Source organism: Montipora capricornis, chromosome 6, assembly GCF_036669925.1.
Source record: "Montipora capricornis isolate CH-2021 chromosome 6, ASM3666992v2, whole genome shotgun sequence".
Taxonomy (NCBI): Eukaryota; Metazoa; Cnidaria; class Anthozoa; order Scleractinia; family Acroporidae; genus Montipora; species Montipora capricornis.
The window spans coordinates 61,209,359-61,211,858 of NC_090888.1; positions in this window are offsets into that span (position 1 = coordinate 61,209,359).

Sequence of the window (2,500 nt, forward strand, 5' to 3'; positions counted from 1 at the left end):
TCGAGTTATCATCTGTTGTGATCCTTGTTTACTGAACAACGGAGTTGCTTCACTGTTTTTTCTTTCAAGAAATGTTTGGCCTTGTCGTAAAAATCATCTAAAATTATTAACATTTTTTTTGGGAGTCTTTTGTCTTTAGGTGGCTTTCAATTCCCCTATTTCTCCATAGAAATCTATTTCATTTACGCAGTTGCGTTGGCGTGACTCTGCAATATGTGACTCGCGTTTCGTATTGTAAATTTGGAAATAAATCAAACTTTTGACCGAGAGTGGCCTGGGGTGGAGAATAAAACATTCATTTGCAAATTATTCTTATAAATTATTATTGCTTGCGTGGTCAAGTGGATTAAGGAGTAGGCAGCAGATACAGAAGTAGGGAGTTTAAGGTCAAGTTCTGATGAGAATAAAGAAAAGTCTTGAGAATATGAAATGTCTGTGAGTAGTGTTGTGGGCAAAAGGGGGTATGGATGTGTAGAAAGCCGTACCCTCCCCATACATCCACCCCTGATCGTTTCAACCTCTTTACAGGTATATCCTGCTGGGTTCACGATCACGTCGTCTAGTTGACGCATTGCTTTCACATGAGCACACAATACTAACTCGTAGATGGAAACTTCCATTACCTCATCTTTAAGCAGGGCCCCTGCACTGAAATCTCGCGGCCTTCTAAACCACTCACTCGATACAGCATACCAGTGTTTCGACAGACAAAGGGAAGGCCCGAAAAGTCGACTGAGTCGAAGAGAATACGGCGGTGAATGATCCTTTGCCGCCATCCTCTCAGGCCAAATGTTAGAATTTCGCGAGAAGGTATCGTGTTTATAATATTAACTACTTTAACACGTCACTCTCCATATATGTTCAAGATAGCTGCTTTCCATCTTCGCTTAAGGCAGTGACAACTGCATTACCGCAAATTATCTGGTAATGACAGATGTTTTAATGTTATTGGCAACCGAGACCGGAAATTAGATACCATGCCCTGCTGGGAATTTCAGAATCGCATGAAGCCCCGGGGGGGTACTCGATGTATCCCTGGGTGGGGAGGTGTGGCGCGGCCCCTCATACCCTGACCCTGTTTAAGACAAATATCGCTGATTTTCCCACCCATTTTAAGACAGAATTCCCATTTTTGATACCGTGTTTAAGACATTTAACCCAGTTTAAGACAAAAATTGATAAATCGATACCCTGATTAAGACAAAAAATGATAAATTCGATACCCTGTTCAAGACAAAAATCCCGAAAAACATACCCTGGCTGGCCGCTCGTCCCCATTAAGCCTTTATAAGGGAGTACCCCCCCATCCAGGGCATGAAGCTCGTCGTGAACGTGATTAATTTGCTTTATGGTTAGCCGACTGAAAAAAATAGTGGTTGAAGAAAAAAAAATGCAATCTGGAATGTTCGTGAAACGGACGACTGGGGAGTTTTATTCAGTTTCTGCGTTCATATCCCATGTCAGCACCTTGAGACGCCTTCAAACTTTTCTGGAAACTGTCAAACCCTGCTCACAGATAGGACGAAGGTATGATGAATTCAACTAAGTTTTATATATGTTTTCAGTGTTTTAACACGGTGCTATGACTAATCGTATTGCAATTTGGTTGACCTAGCATTAGTGCTGATGGCGACAATCCAGTCTCTACAGGGGTATTTAAAAACCATTGCTTGGCATTAGCTGGCACGTTCCAATTCTCTGTGAAGTTATTTTAAAACAGCTAGGAGACCGCGGTGTTAGAGCGATACCGCATAAAAAGTCACGGGGCCCGCGACTTCTTTTCGGGTATTTAAGTTTAAAAAAAAGTTTAATTGTACAGCTCATTCCGTTAGACAGCGACACATCTATGTACGTGATCTGGTTGATCTTTGTCATGATTTGATTACTGCACAAACTTTGCAGTCATTCGGGGAAGATTAGATTTGTTTTAAGGGATATTTTGCAAGACATGATTTCTCTCTTAAACTTTACAGCACTGACTGTGCCAGTGTCAGGAATTCGCAAAGCCTGGCCAAAACCCATCTACACCAAAAAATATAATCGAATGAAACCTGACTAATTAAATTGTCGGAATGAAAATAAACCAGAACGCAATGAGGGACATTCAACGCAAAAAAATCTGTTCGTGAGTGTCAGCAGTCTAAGATTTTTGGATTTTACGTTGCCGCAAAATTAAAAGCAGCACATTTCTTCAATGAAAATCACAACCAGGGAAAAAGAGTCCCTTGTGTCTTCGCACTTTTTGACGGTCAAGAAGGAAGAAAGAAATTCTGCCCACGGAATTGTTTCCCGCATGCGCCGGGTGTCTACAAACCGAAGACCGAAGACCGAAGACCGAAGATCGAAGATCGAAGATCGAAGATCGAAGATCGAAGATCGAAGATCGAAGATCGAAGATCGAAGATCGAAGATCGAAGATCGAAGATCGAAGATCGAAGATCGAAGACCAAAGACCAAAGACCGAAGAACGAAGACCGAAGACCGAAAAGTGCGACGCCAA